We start from the raw sequence: 16,918 nt of genomic DNA on the forward strand, positions 1-16,918 counted from the left end.
GCTTTATCCTCATTTAATCTTGATAAACTTTATGAAATAGGCACTGATTATATCTTTATTTTACAGATAAGGTGACAGAAAAGATTGTGTGACTTGCAAATGCCTAATAAGGTCATATAGCTAATAAGAAGATAATAAAGATTCAAACCTAGGCAGCCTAACTTCATAACCAGTGTTCTGAACCTTATGCTATATTATCATAAAGGCAGTGAATAAATTAATTTTCTACAATTGCTACTCAAGGTCTAGAGAAATTAGTAAAATTTTCCTTGGGTCTTTAATACCAAGATGACTGGAGGATACAGCTTCATAAAGTACTATAAAATGCTGCACATAAATGTGCTACCCAAGTACACTTTAATATAAAGCATTTGAAGATCCCAGGATTTCTTTTCCTCTTATACAACAGTCCATTCATTCAGCCATTGATAGAACTTTTATTATCAAATATTGATTTCCCAAATGTAACTATGACTATAGAACTATTTTCTACTTTAAAATTTGAAGATGTGACTATCAGAGAGCAACTTTCTCAAGACAAGAATTTATTTCACACTTTTTTTTTAGATGTTAGTCACTTTTGAAAAATAAGGAAAAACTATCTCATAGTCCATATAATAATACCTGATGAGTGCTTTGTGGTAAAGCTATGTTGGCACCACTCAGTTAACTCATATACTCCCGAAGTCACCTTCCTGACAGCTTCCTGAGCTATTTCTCATTGCCCTCACACAGGTAGGATTTATGATCGGTTTTAAGGGTAATCATTTAGGAAGCAGAATGATAGAAAACTACTACCATGTGCACTTACTACTATTTCTCAAAGAAATTATCCTCTTAAACATTGTTTCTTATTTCAAGGGAACGAAGTATCCTCAGGAATTAAAAAACCACCAAATGGTCATTCATAGTTCAAATGACATGGCTCATGTACTCTAAAAGCAGAATGTTAAACAGTCTTTAAATTCCCAATGTGCATTTTGTAGGACACAGCAAGATATATGAGACTAAGAACTGAACCACCGAAACACATCCTAGATAAATTTCACCAAATGAACTGCTTCCAAATGTACTCTTGTAAACAGGATAGATGAGGCTAACAACTGAACCACTGAAACGCATCATAGATAAATTTCACCAAACTGCTTCCAAATGCAGTCGTGTAAACTTCCAATCCACATCTTATAGAATGTCATATAATAATGAGGCACCAACAGTAAAGCTCATGCATCTCTTCTTCTTTTTAAAGGGTCCTTATATCCTGGGATTGAAACAGATATTCCACAGCTGGAGATAATCATCCATATTCCATCACACCATTTAGTTCAACGCTTGCTGAGTTCTCAGAACTTCTCAAAAAGTACGAAATCATTCATTTCCTGTGCAATGGATAAGTTTTACTTAGTATAGATAAATTTGGAGTTTTAGTATTAATATATAATCACCATGTAAGAATAAAACTACTGGGATTTTTTTCCAGTTTTCTGAGGAGTATATTTACATATTCAAAATAAGAATTACAGGATCAATGAAAGAAATACATTATTTTTAAAGATACTTTCAAGTTAAATAAGTTGTATGAGTGACCTACACTATCATCAGCAAACCTTGTGCACATGATTTGTGCAAGCCCCTGTTCTGGGTTCCACAAAGAGAAATAATGAGTAGAAAATAATCTTGAAAAGAGAGTATAATCTACAGATAAATCATTAATACCATAGTTTCATGAAAGTTATATATAATTATCTCTTTAAATGAAGCACAAAACTTGTTTGACTTTTTATAATATTTTTCTTTAGACTAGCAATTATTTTAAAGTACAAGCTCCAAAATATTATGTTCAAGTATTATAGTGAAATGACAAATAAACATAAATCAAAGTTTAAATCATAGGGGAATGCCAAAAATACCATAACTTCTTGTATTGCATGAGAGAGAAAGTCTTTTCTGTAAAAAATAATTGGTGGATTATTTTCTCATTTGGCTTATTATTTTTACATTAGGTATAATTCTGGTCATTTTATGATTTAATGCCATGTTAATAATTAATCATTACTTTATAATTTTTCTAGAGATACTTGAAAAATAAAGGAGCCATACTTCTGGTTCAAGCTCCTGTAGAGAAGGCAGAATATTGCAAATATGTATACATCCACACACACAGAGATGATATGATATGATATAAAGCAAATACAACAGACATATGTTCTTCACTAGGCAGATAATCCAAGAAGTGAGAGGTATAGTGTTTGTGACTTTTGCCTTAGATGACAGGTTTATTCTTTTTTTTTTTTTTTTTTTTTTTTTTTTTTTTGAGATGGAGTCTCGCTCTGTCGCCCAGGCTGGAGTGTAGTGGCTGGATCTCAGCTCACTGCAAGCTCCGCTTCCCGGGTTTACGCCATTCTCCTGCCTCAGCCTCCCGAGTAGCTGGGACTACAGGCGCCTGCCACCTCGCCCGGCTAGTTTTTTGTATTTTTAGTAGAGACGGGGTTTCACCATGTTAGCCAGGATGGTCTCGATCTCCTGACCTTGTGATCCGCCCATCTCGGCCTCCCAAAGTGCTGGGATTACAGGCTTGAGCCACCGCGCCCGGCCGTAGGTTTATTCTTAAAAAGAGTATGACCCATGCATAAGTCTAATCACTTTTCCTTAAATGGAGGTAATACAGTAATACCTTCGTTGATTTGTTGTGAAATAATGCATATTAAGCAGTGAATATGTCTTAGTCAGTTTTGTGCTATTATAACAGTATACATGAGACTGGGTGATTTATTAAGAAAAGAAATTTAGTGCCTTATAGTTCTGGAGGCTGGGATGGTGACTTCTTCCTGCATCATAACATGATAAAAGGTATCACATGTTGAGAGAGAGAGCTGAACTTGTTTTTATAACAAATCCACTCTCTCAATAACAAACTTGCTTCTACAGTAACTACATTAATCCACTCATGAGGGCAGAGCTCTCATGACCTAAACACCTCTTAAAGGTCCCATTTCTCAACCCTGTTGCATTGAGAAAAAACTTTCCAATGCATGAACTTTGGAGGACACATTCAAACCATAGTGGAATGGTAGCAATTACTTTTCAAAACAATAATTGAAATAGTAGAGATATTATTCAGTCATTCATAATGACCAAAATATTAAATACTATTTCTCCATTATTTAAATAAAGATATTGAGACTCTGAGAATCTGGATAACTCAGTCAAAGAAACCCACCCAGACCCTGGTATAGGTAAGATATTAATCCCGATCTGTCTGATTTTTCATTTATACCAGACTGCCAACTATATTCTGCAATTCTCAAAATCCCCCAAGGGAGGAATATTTACTTTTATTTTTATGTTTCTTATTGTCATTTATAGTCCCTGTATTAGTTTGCTAGGACTGCTGTGTCAAGGTATCAAAATTTGCTGCCTCCGAATAACAGAAATTTATTGTCTCAGTTCTGGACACTAGAAATCAGGTCAAGGTGGCAGCAAGGTTGGTTCTTTCTGAGGGCTGTAAGAGGAAATCTGTTCCAGGTCTCCCTCCTAGCTTCTGGTGGCTTCCTAGAAAGCGTGGGTATTCCTTGGCTTCTGCTATGACACCCAGATCTCTGTCTCCATCTTCACATGGTGTTCTTCCTGCATGTGTGTTCTTGTCCAAGTTACTTTTATTTTATAAGGACTCTAGTCATATAGGATTAGAAGCCTATCCTACTCCAGTATGACTTCAACTTAATGAATTACATTTGTAAAAACCTTATTTCTGAATAAGGTCACATTCTGAGCTATCAGGGATTAGAACTCCAAAACATGACTTTTTGGGCTATACAATTCAACCCATAACAATTTCTGAAGGAAAAACATCGTTTCAAATAGGCAGGCCACCGTTCATCAATGTAATTTGCCCACAAAGAAGTTGCTGTGTTGATACTGGGGTGAGGAATAGTCCCCAGGGTTCCAGGCTGTCCCAGACCAGTCACTTTGCTGAGAACCACAAACACAACAGCTCTCATGGGTTGGAGTCAGGTACCGGGGCTCTTTTAGGTTGGCATTGCACGCTGGTGTCTCTACAGTTCCAGGGTCTTGGAGCCATACCTGCCCCATGGCTCCACTAGGCATTTCCCTAGTGTGTGCTTTCTGAAATGGCTCAGCCCTTCTGGCAGCTCTCTCCCTGGGTCATGTGCCCAAGGCCCCTGGTAGCTCCATTTTTTGAAATCTAGGTGAAGGTAGCTGTAATGGGATGTATAAGTGTATAAGTGTTCCTGTTTCTCCACAACCTCACCAGCATCTGTTATTTTTTGACTTTTTAATAATAGTCATTCTGACTTGTGTGAGATAGTGCCTTACTGTGGTTTTGATTTGCATTTTTCTAATGATCAGTGATATTGAGCCAAGGCATAGAGGACAGAACTCTATCAAAGAGGGGCTTTGGGCACCCATGCTTTCCATGGGACCTTTGCACTCGTTTCCAGGTGCTGCCTCAATGTTCTACTACTTGCATTCTGGTGCCACACTGCTCAGCTGCCCCAGGTATGCTGAAGGCTGCAGTGACCTCCCCTCTGGAGGGCACAGGTGGTAAATCTTGGCAGTGTCCACACAGTGCCATCTCCACCAGAAGGCACAGCCCATGAGCTGTTGAGGCACAGGATGCAAGGTTGGTTCAACATACACAAATCAATAAATGTGATTCATCACATAAATAGAACTAAAAACAAAAACCACATGGTTATCTCAATAGACGCAGAAAAAGATTTCAATAAAATTGAACACCCCTCATTTAAAAAATTCTCAATAAACTAAGTATTTAGGGAATATACCTCAAACTAATAAAAACCATCTATGACAAACCCACAGCCAATACTATAGTGAATGGGCAAAAACTGGAAGTATCCTCCTTGAAAACTGACACAAGACGAGGATGCCCTTTCTCATCACTTCTGTTCAACATAGTATTGGAAGTCTTAGCCAGAACAATCAGGCAAGAGAAAGAAATAAAGAGCATCCAAATAGGAAGACAGGGAGTCAAACTATCTCTGTTTGCAGATTACATGATTCTATATCTAGAAAACACCATCGTCTTGGCCCAAAAGCTCCTCAGCTGATAAACAACTTCAGCAAAGTTTCAGGATACAAAATCAATGTAAAAAAATCACTAGCATTCCTATACACCAGTAACAGCCAAACCAAGGACCAAATCAGAAAGGCAATCCCACTCACAACTGCCACAAAAAGAATAAAATACCTAGGAATACAGCTAACCAGGGAGGTGAAAGATCTCTACAATAAGAATTACAAAACACTCCTCAAAGAAACCAGAGAAGACACAAACAAATGAAAAACATCCTATGCTCATGGATAGAAATAATCAGTATCATTAAAATGACTAAAGAAATTTACAGATTCAATGCTATTCCTATCAAACTACCAATGACATTCTTCACAGAACTAGAAAAAAAAGTATTTTAAAATTTATATGGAACAAAAAAGGACCCAAATAGCCAAGGCAATCCTAAGCAAAAAGAAGAAAGCTAGGGGCATCACAGTACCCAACTTCAGACTATATACTATGAAGCTACAGTAACCAAAACAGCATGGTACTGATTCAAAAGCAGGCACATAGACCAACGTAACAGAACAGAGAGTTCAGAAATACGGCCACATGTCTACAACAATCTGATCTTCGACAAAGCTAACAAAAACAAGCAATGGGGAAAGGACTCTCTATACAATAAACGGTGCTGGGATATAGCCATATGCAGAAGATTGAAGCTGGACCCCTTCCTTCCACCTTATACAAAAATCAACTAAAGCTGGATTAAAGACTTAAATGTAAAATCCAAAACTATAAAAACCCTGGAAGCCGACCTAGGCAATACCATCCTGGACATAGGCATGGGCAAAGAATTCATGGTAAAGACACCAAAACCAATTATCACAAAAGCAAAAATTGACAAATGGGATTTAATTAAACTTAAGAGCTTCTGCACAGAAAAAGAAACTATCAACAGAAGAAACAGACAACCTGCAGAATGGGAGAAAATATTTGCAAACTATGCCCCTGACAAAAGTCCAATATCCAGCATCTCTAAGAAACTTAAACAAATTTACAAGAGAAAAGCAACTCCATTAAAAAGGTAGGCCAAAGATATGAACAGGCACTTCTCAAAAGAAGGCATACAGGCAGCCAACAAGCATATGAAAAAAACCTTGAGATCACTTTTGCTTTTGTTATCTGTGCTTTTGAAGTCTTCTCCATGAAATCTTTCAATGACTTGAAGCATTTCCCCCATGTTTTCTTCAGTAGTTTTATAATTTCAGGTCTTACATTTAGTCTTTAATTCATTTTGAGTTATTTTTATATATGGTGAGAGATAAAAATCTAGTTGTATTTTTTTGCATAAGGACATTCGGTTTTCCCAACACCATATATTGATGAGACTGTCCCTTTCCCAGTGAATGTTGTCAGTGCCTTTCTCAAAAAATTCAGTTGGCTGTCAGTATAGCCAACTATTTTTAGATTTATTTCTGCATTCTCTATTCTGTTTCATTGGTCTATGCGTCTGTTTTTATGCCAATACCATGCTGTTTTGGTTATTATAGCTTTGTAAGATATTTTGAAGTTTGGTGGTGTGATGCTTCCAGCCCTTTTTGTTCAAGATTTCTTTGTCTATTTGGGGTCTTTCATGATTCCATACACATTTTAGAATTTTTTTTCCTATTTATGTGAAGAATATCATTGATATTTTGATAGGGATTGCATCGAATCAGTCTCTGTGAGTAATATGGTCATTCTAACAATATTACTTATTCTAATTCATAAACAAAGGATGTCTTTCCATTTGTGTCCTCTTCAATATTTTTCATCACATTTCATAGTTTTCTTTGTAGAGATCTCTTATCTCCTTGATCAAATTTATTCCTAGGTATTTTGTTGTTGTTGTTGTTGTTAGCTATTGTAAATAGAACCACTTTCTTGATTTCTTTTTCTGCTAGTTTGTTGCTGCACCTTTGATTTTTTATCACTGAAGATTGTTCACTGACATTTCTACCCCAAGGATTACTTGTCATTACCAAGGTGAGATATTCCTGCCTCAGGATGTTTATGTGTTTATCCTGGTCTTTAGAACAGCATCACTGACTGACTTGGGCCATTCAGTTAACCTATGCCTCACCCAGTCTATCCTTGAAGATGGTGGGATGTTTTTCCTACAAATGGCCAAAGCTATCTTTTGAGGCACCACCAAACTTACTCAATTTATTTTTAGTTTCTGAAATTCATGACATAATAGGAACCAAGAGCATATATTACATCTGTGTTAAACTTCTCTTGATCTTAAGTGGAGAATATGTCTAGTCCTAAAATTTCATATTTTTATGTTTATGAATATACCCTCTTATTCAGAAATTAAAAAATTAAAAATCCAATATCACAGCATTTATGAAAGTACCAAAAAGTATATTAGATATATTAAAAATATGCAGAGGTCCATAAGTTCCTTAATAATTAGTTGTAATTCTCATGGAGGGATAAAAGAAAGTTTAAGTGTTCATCTTTAGGGTCTGGCAGGATCGAATTCAAGTTCTATTTCTGCCACCCCCTATTAATTAACCTCAAAAACCTCATGTGTAAAATGGAAAATTAAAAAGCACCTACAGTTGTATTTGTGTAAAACAGTGCTTCTGAAACTTGCCAGTAATCAAAATTACCTGAAAAATATTAAAAGCACAGATTTCAAGACCTGTCCTCCAGAGATCCAGGTACAGGGCTAAAAAATGAATGTTTTTAAAAGTTTCCCAAATAATCAGAATCATCACACAAGTTTAGGAACTATCACTATACTGCACAGTTCGTAACCCATTCAGTAAATGTTAGTATTATTTACATTGTTTTACATTTGTCAAAATTTATTTCCTGGATATCCTTGGGAAGGAGGCTGGCTACATGTTTACCAAACCAATTTCCCTTTCCTACTCACACTACTAAACCACAATTTCCAGGACTTGCTCTAGGTGATCCTATGAGATTAACCATATCATCGGAAATAGTGTCTCTTCTTTCTCTTCATCTCCCTCCCTCCAGTTTGATGGTGGTATATAATCTAATGTGAACTTGAAAACTAAGTTAAAAATGTCAAAACAGGCTGGCCACAGTGGGTCATGCCTGTAATCCCAGCACTTTAGGAGGCTGAGGCAGGTAGATTACTTGAGGTCAGGAGTTCAAGGCCAGCCTGACCAGCATGGTGAAACCCTGTATCTACTAAAAATACTAAAAAATTAGCCCGGCATGGTGGTGCGTGCCTGTAGTCCGAGCTACTTGGGAGGTTGAGGCAGGAGAATCACTCGAACCTGGGAGGCAGAAGCTGCAGTGAGCAGAGATCAAGCCACTGTACTCCAACCTAAGCAACAGGGAGAGACGCCATCAGAAAAAAAAAAAGAAAAAGAAAAAGTCAAAACAGCAGTCTGTAAATTACATAAGATCCTAAATGATTTTATTGTACCAAACCTCTCACTAATCCATATGGCACTGCAACATGAAAGAGGAATAATATGTTATTGTGTTAAGCCACTGACTTTTGAAGTTGTTTCAGCAATCAGCATTACATATCTTAACACAGCCACATTACATCATCTAGGATTTCTGAAACTGCTTTTATTTCCTGCATTCAAACTTCCCATCTGCAGTTCAGCTTGCATACCCACTGCCTAACACTAATCTTAAAACTGCATTTCCATCACCTCACCTGCCTATACAGACATATATTAATGGTTTCTTTTATTTTTTTCACCAGGTCAAAATTCCTCACCTTGGTTTTTAAAACCCTAAGTAGCTCATGCCAACTATCCAAACTTTATTTCCAAAGTGTGAAAGATATAGCTTAAGAATAAAGAAATAGGGAGCTATAAAGAAGATGATTCTTTCTTCCTGGAATTCTTATTTCACATGGAGTCAGAACCACATAACATAGCATATAATTTTTCTGGGTTTTAAAAATATATATATAAAATAGCTCTATCTCCTCCCCTGAATGGTAAGATGCTATTGAGTGTGGTGTCTTATACTTTTTTTTACCCAGTCCTATCTCGGGCACTATACTAAATATACAGCAAGAGTTCAATAAAACCTTGGTGTTTGATTATGGAGCCTGATTTTACACCTCCTTTCTCACGTGGAAAGTGTTTATTTCTTAAATGTGGTCCCTTACACAAACTATTAAGATAATGGCAGGAGAGAGCAACTAGCCAAAGTGTTCTATTTCATAATAAGCAAAGGAGTGACTAACAGCTGCATGATGTTTCCTGGATTGCATAAACATGTTGAGAGCCACTATGCGTGAGACACATTTCAGCTGCACGTGTTCTGATAAACATGTTGAGAGTCACTATGCAAAAGACACATTTCAGCTCCATGTGTTTCAATAAGTAGTTTTTGTTCCCAGTTACTTGGAAGTTTACATAAAAATATAGAAACTACCTACATCATTAGATTTTTAATTGGATAATATTAGAGGAGAAAAGAACCATAAAAATTATGTAGTCCATCCCCTTCATTTTATAGGTGGGGAAAATGCCACGTTGGGAACAAGACTTGACCAAGAACCAAGTGTCTGAAGTTCTGGATTCAATTCCACGTGTATGATTTGAGCAAGTCAGTCAGTTTTTCTGGGTCTCAATTCTTCACGTACAAATTAAGGGAACAGAATGATATTTAAGGTCCCTTCCAGCTCTAGAATTCTAATTCCATATGCTTATTAAGTACTTTTTATTCAAAAAATTTTAAAAAAACATTAACTTATAAACCCACATGAAAAACTATGATTGCTTATTTAAAAACTTTGAAAAATTCTTGGGATATACTGAGTTAATACAAGTACTATAATATTCTACTTAGCAAAAATATGGCAACGCTAAATTAATGAACCTTTAGTTTAGATCAATATCAATGAATTACAACAAAACTAAAATTACAGGCTTTTTAAAAAATCTGTTTTTAATAGATTTTGCCTGCATTGCTTTTTAAAAATCTATTTTTGAGCATACAATGAGTGAATTTTCCCTAGTACCTAGGTTATGACATGGACATAAATTAGGCATATAAAGAAAATGAACTTTTATAAGTCACCACATTACTACTAATTCATAATACATTACTAAGTGGTACCCATAAGGTTTGAGAAAAAAAGTACAGTTTTCATAGTGACTTATTCAAATAATGTTGTCTACAAATTAGATTTGTTCTTATTCACTCCAAACTGTATATAATTCAGATGTCAGCATGAAATCTCTGCCCTTTAAGCTCTAAGTAAAATTGTCACCAAAGTCCCACCTCTATTCTGCAGCCTGTACAAGCTGAAAGCCTTCCTCAGGTTGCCAGTGTACTAATGGAGGGCTCCTCTGCATTCTTAGAGGTGGAGTCTCTGTTTTGCTTCTTAGTAAAACAAATGTAATTTCAACAGCCATTTCTTGCATTTCCACAGAAGCAACATATGCATTATTAAGAATAGAACACCTTAGTGAAGGTCAGGATCCTGAGAATAAGTCGCCTAACAATTTTAAGATCCTTTCTAGACATTCCTTTCCCGCAAGGGCCCTTCCACTCTCTGTTCTTACACGTATCTCTCCTGACATCTCCCCTATGTAGCACACTTCCTTTGTCTTTCTTAATATTCCAATACAACAAAAGCAAAAAAACACACAAAAAAACAAAAAAAAAACCTTTTTTTGCCTCATGGAGAGCAACTCAACCTTCTTTTCTAAAACTTTCTTCAATGCTCAGAGTGTTGGGGTCTCACCTGTATTTCTAAAGCCTGTTAAGGTATTTTTCCTAAATAATCTCCTTGTAAGTCTCAATTCTTTTTGTTGAAAGTTACTGGAACCAAAAAAACTAGCTTAAGCTATGAAGGGGAAATTTTGGCCCCTGTAATTGGGAAGTGTGGAGTGGACCCTAGAACAGGCATGTGACTTCAAGACACTCTCACTGACTCCTCTGCGTCACTCTGGTTGTGGACTCTGTCCTCTCAGCTCTGTTCATGCTGTGAGGGATATGGTGACTGGCAGCTCAGGGTCATATCATTAGAGCTCACAATTCAAGTGAAAAAAGAGATTCACATAATATCCATTATTGCCATTTTTCAGAAGCAGGATGGATCCTTACCCAAAGTTTGAATCAGATGTCAAAACTGATGACACCACACACACACCACGAAGGTACTAAAATGGGTTACTACTTACATAATTAAGTTTTCTAGGAAAGCAGGACAGACGTTCCAAGCTGGGTTTAGAAAAGAAAAGGCAACTGACCTAAGGCTTGTATTGTGGTTAGGAGGTGGGGGTCTGGGTGAGGATTCCCAGGCGTGGGTAGGGGAGGGGCTTGTGTGGCTTGAATCATCCACCATCACCAAAGGAGAGAACACTGGCTTTTTAATTATCAGCTTTCCCAGAAGCAGAAGGGAAGACAGAGGAGTGAGACTTAGAAGTGGTTACAGTCAAACCTAAAACATGGAGTCAGACTCTTTATCACAATACCTCAAGTTGAGTCACACATCCCACTGTGGGAATCACAATTGCATCCAGGAAGACACAGCCCTATGACAGATCATAGCTTACATGATCACATCCGTGACTACTGGGCCAAGATGCTGAAACCGGCAGTCCCACCAGATCGAATGTAATGGGTTGTGGGAAAGGAGTGGGTCTCAAAGAAAAGACATATGCTCTTGTTAGAAGAAATTGACATAGTATGCTGAGAAGAAAAAAAAACAACAAAATAAACATTAATACAATATTTCAATGAAAAGATTACAAAGCCACCTGATAAGATTTTTTAAAGTGTCCACTTACTTGTTTGTAATTGGTAACACAAGTAATCTGCAGAATTGCACAATACAAAAAGCACAGGAGTCTGGATTCAAAATATACTAGACAAGAATGTAGGCTGTTTCACCAGCTGTGGGGACTTGGGCAAAAGTAAAAGTAAAAGAAGAAGATAAAAGGGGAAAATGAAGACTTTCAGAGAGTGCTTACTAAGTGCCAATCATCACGCTCAGTGCTTCAGACGGGTTATCCATTTAATCTCCCATTAGAACCATATGATTTTGAGGCTGTTATAACCTCCACTTTATTTATATAATGATAGAAAATCAGCAAGAGAACTCTAAGTTTGTTAGACTTTAAAGGCTAAATCTTATAGACTGTTTCAATGAGTATTCATCTTACTCTTAGTGATCACTGGCATGCCACTGATTTGTTTTGCTTAGCAACCTCATATTTTGTTCCAAAATTCATCATCCATGATTCAGAAACTAGGATGTTTCTTTATTCAGCATCATCTATTCTCAGGCTATAAAATGCTGTTGTCTGTCATGGTAACTTTATATCTTAATTTGGGGAAATCAATAAGAGCAATAGGGCAGTATTCCTATCAGTAACAGAAATCAGGAATGAAAATGTACTTGTGTGAAACAAATAACAGAAGGGCCTCTGAAAGACAAACACACAAACCATAAAATACCGGGGAAGTTCTGAAATCTGCCACCATAAGTTATTGCTATCACAAGGTGTAAAATCAGTAATGACAACAGCAATGATTCAAGTTAATTGAATTCTGAAATCCCTTATTCTTATCTTCACACCCAAATTGGTGCCCAGGCCTCTGTTTCTCTGACTAAAATAATCTACATAAAGCCTTTCACTCTTTCCTTCCATATTTTGCATACTGTGTAAGAAATAAAATTAAATTTCTCTTTCTGTAAGCAATTCACAAAATGCTTATGTACTACATCCTTTTCTCATTTGTTTCTGCAAAAGTATCCTGGTTTGAAATGGTCTTTTTTTATGTTATGTGCCACACATTGCTCTAAGCTCTGGAATACAAGAGAGACAGTTCATTACTTTGCAGAGTTCATATTATAAAAGATAAATGCAGACAATAAAAATAAACAAATGAAAGATTGTTTCATATGGTGATAATTGCTTTGAATTATGTGACGACGACTGAAAAGAGGCTAGCAATTTTAGATTGGGCATAAGGAAATATCTTTCTATGAATGAATATCAATTAGACGGTCAGTATTCTGCTCTGGTAACAAGTGATCCCAAAATCTCAGCAAGGCTGTCTGCTCCATGTCAGACACCCTCCAGGGTAACTGACGTTTATACAGTGACTGAGCAGCACAGGACAGTGGGATCTCTACCTTCCTGCAGCTGTACCATCTGAATCCCACATCCTTACTTGATATGGCAGTTGAAGAAAGATTGTAAAACAGCACAGTCAATGACTTTTCACTGTCACTCACCATCACAGCCCATTGGCCAGAACCAGTCACACAGCCCTGCCTCATGCCAACCATTCACTGATGTTCTTCCCTCAAGATGTATACCCTTTAACTAGGTATACAAGGACTATCTTGACCTGTGCAGTACCCTGTTCATGTCCCCACTTCTTTCCCTATTAAAGAAAGGGTGGGGTGGGGGTGTATTCAGATCTTCACATAGTTCTCCTATTCCTTGAAAAGCTCTTCTTGCCACCATTCACTGCCCTCACTTTCTCTGGAAATAATTTTTACTTGTGTTTTGTAACTTGAGATACTAGAGATACCAGTCATCTCCTCTAGGGAATCTTCTGTGACTCTCCCATGCTGGGTGAGTGTCCTCTTCTGTGCTCCCATAGTACCCTGTGCTTACCTTTGTTACTCTAGTACTTATTTCTCTGCCAGGATCTCCACTAAACAGCAAAGTTATGGAGAGCGTAACTGTTACCTCCTAAGTATAGAATCCCAACATTTGTTCTTAAAACAGAAGATGCAGTTAAATATTTGTTCAAAAAAAGTGAGAAGAAAAATACAAATTGTATGCTGGATTTATTAAGTGTAATTTACAGAGAACATGATATCATTCACAAAATAATGGAGAGAATAATGGGAACAAGTACATTTGATGTAAGAAGAAAGAGAACTGGAATTCTCTACCTTGTCAAGTACTCAGCTGAAAGTATTATGGATATTCAATTAAAGTTTGTACATAATAAATTTCAGATACTATTAGAATAACTATGTAAACATGTCCAAAAGATAGGTTAGACTTATATCCAGTTGTCATGGATGACAACACAGATTTGACATTCATCCACCAGCTGATAAATGGTGCCATAGACTCCCTGTGTGAAAATACGTTATGGAAATATAATAATAGGGCAAGGTTGAGTCAACAGCCAGGAGCAGGCAGCATCCTGAAGCAAGATATTGTTTGCAGTCCTAAAGAGTATACTCTATGTAAACAGGAGGAAATGGAAAATGTGTGATTTAAATTGATTCTATTACACTTTTTATTTGTGTTCAGCTTAATTTTGCTGTTCCAACTATGCCCCACATCATGTTTACATCCTCACAATTCCATGATGCATAAAAGCTAATACTATTTCCGAAAAGTAGGAGTCAAAGAGGTATTTATAACAAAGAGGAAAAGAACAATGTGGATTGAAAGGGACAAGGGAGGCATGAAATAGAAGAGAGAAATAGTGGGTAGGAGAGGAGATTTAGCATAAAATCTTAAGGGGCAAATATATTTTGAAGGAGAAGAAAAATAGCTGAAGGGCTAGAGAAGGAACAGTTATACAGATGTGAATATAATCATGGTTTATTTCTAGTGATTAATTCCAAATTCATTAAATGAAGGAAAGAGCCAGAGGGAAAGAAAGAAAAGAGGGAAAGCCAATAGGAATTAATGTAAATTAGTTATTACTTAATGATGAAACAATTTTCAATTTACAATTAGCTACTGGGAATTCTCTGAAAAGAAAATTGTTTTATTTACCAGTTGAAATGCTGCTTCCATCTGATTTTACTTCTCATATCATTCTTCTTTGATGCAAGGGCTAGTTAATTGTCAACACCAATCTGGCAAATGCAACATATTTGCTAAGTCTACCTGACTGCAAAAAAGATCATGTGGCTGAAATAGGCCGTTCAATATACAATACTTCAGCTCATGAGGACAGTCCCTTGAAATCAGTGCTTAAAACCTTCCTGTTTTGTGCAATTTCTGGAGCTATATAGATTTTAGTAAACTGGAGGCAGAAAATCTTTTGTCCATGTCAGCTTAACTCTAGTCCCGCAAATATTGCTGGAATGGAATTGTCCTTGAGGCCTCTTTGATTTTGATTTCACTCATCCAGAATTTGCAATATATAGACTCATTCTGGGATGAAGTTTGTTTTTCCTAAAACAGAAAATTTCTCTGAGTTTCCATTTCTAGAAAATATCTAACCAAATGATTTTTGAAATATATTCTGCAGGATTAATATTTATCTTTTAAATGTTAAACTCAGGAATAAGCAAAGTCAAGCAGCTTTGTTTAATATGGAATTCCTAAGTTTTAAATTTGTTATTGTCTATTGTGATTTTCCCCAAAGCAGTTTTACTATGAAGTTTTTCCAAAGGTTATCTCAACTTAGAACATCTTTGTCATAGAATACGTTTTAGAAAATATTAGTCTAGCTTAAAGCATGTCAGTGCAGATTACATTTATTTTTGGAACATCTATTACGTGACTGGCATTGTGCTAGCACAATCTGGAGAAGCAGACTGAATTCCTGTCTGTATAAGACAGACATTAAATCATAATTAATTGCATAATTCTAAGTGTGTAAATTACTGTAAGAGAAAAATTCGGGGGAATCTAACCTAGTCTGGGAGGTGAAGGAAGGCTTCACTATGAAATTATGTTTAGTCTAAGATCTGCAAGATGCATGTGAGTTTGTTAAATGAAGAGAAACAACAAGAGCATTCCAGGTATAGGAAATAGCAAATACAATGGATCTGAGCCAGGAGAAAGTCTGGCCAATCTGAACAATAGCTAACAATCTAGTACAGCTGAAGGACAGAAGTGTAGCCCTCATGGAGTATCCTTTCTGGTTGTAGAGACAAGTTCTATATGTCACCCTTCTAATTCCAACCCATAGGTAATCTCTTTTTCCAACCAGTAATGAACTAGCTGTTCAAGACTATACATTCACCAAAAATAATCCGAAAGGCAAGAATAAACATAAAAGTCATCTCTTTGAAGTCACCGGAGAGCTACCAAAGCAATGACAACCTAAGGAAACATAATTTCAGAGAAAAAGTGAAGCCCAGAGAGGTGAGACAAATGTTGGGAACTTCTCTTACCCTGTAGGCATTAGCTAGTTTGAAAGCTTTAGATGAGAAAAAAAGAAGCTAAGCAGAGCATTCAGCAGTTTTACAGGGGTAAAAACACAAAAACTACATTCAGGGCCTGCCAAGGAGAAGAGACACAGGTTAAAATACTGAAGGCCTTCAGTTGGCAAAACTACAGGATCAAAGTGAGACCTTGACTTAGGAAAATAAAAAAAAAAAAAAAAAAAAAAAAAAAAAACCTCTGACTAAAGAGTGTTCACAAAGGCAAAACTCCAGCTTTAAATCAACTTGATCTTTGTTTAAAGTGCCCTATCCTACCCTAACTTCCTGCAAGAAGCAAAAGTAAATTCTTTCAGGAGAAAGAGGTCATCATTTCAAACCTCACATTACCTCTACAAATTGTAATTCACAATGGAAGTCTATGTAAGTCAAAAGAAAGCACCCATATTAAAGAAGAAAAATAAAAAATAATGGAAAATACAGGATACTGCTTAAGAAATATTTGGGGCTTGGTAAAGTGTCTAACATATCTTGAAATCTCAGCAAGAGGAGTGAGGAATGGAGCAAAGCAATATTTAAAGAGCTAACGATCAAAAGTTTTCTAAACGAATGAAAAATATTAAGGCGCAGATACAAGACGCACTGTAATTCCCAAACAGGAAAAATACAAAGAAAGCCAGATCCAGACATACCATAACAAAACTGTAAAAATTAAAGGATAGACAATCTTTAAAACAGCATGAGAGAATAGGAAGTATTCCTTCTTCTTTTTGTTTTTTTAA

This window comes from Macaca mulatta, chromosome 4 (assembly GCF_049350105.2).
Source record: "Macaca mulatta isolate MMU2019108-1 chromosome 4, T2T-MMU8v2.0, whole genome shotgun sequence".
NCBI lineage: Eukaryota > Metazoa > Chordata > Mammalia > Primates > Cercopithecidae > Macaca > Macaca mulatta.